We start from the raw sequence: 237 nt of genomic DNA, 5'->3' as shown, positions 1-237 counted from the left end.
GTTATACTAAATGAATTTGAATTACTATTATTTTGGAATCTATACGTGAATACTATTGTACAAATAGTGAGAAGTAATAAAGATCTATTTCAATAAAATGAAAACTGATATAAAATTTAATCTTACAGAAACTGAATTAAATCGAAACTAGATAAGTGCACTACGAGTGTAAATGTTTTTTTTTTTATTAGATCAAGGAGAACCTGGCTCGGAGTAGCTCTGTCTGTTTCCCCAAAT

Source organism: Penaeus monodon, chromosome 20 (genome assembly GCF_015228065.2).
Source record: "Penaeus monodon isolate SGIC_2016 chromosome 20, NSTDA_Pmon_1, whole genome shotgun sequence".
In the NCBI taxonomy this organism is placed as follows: domain Eukaryota; kingdom Metazoa; phylum Arthropoda; class Malacostraca; order Decapoda; family Penaeidae; genus Penaeus; species Penaeus monodon.
Note: the sequence above shows the minus strand (reverse complement) of the source record.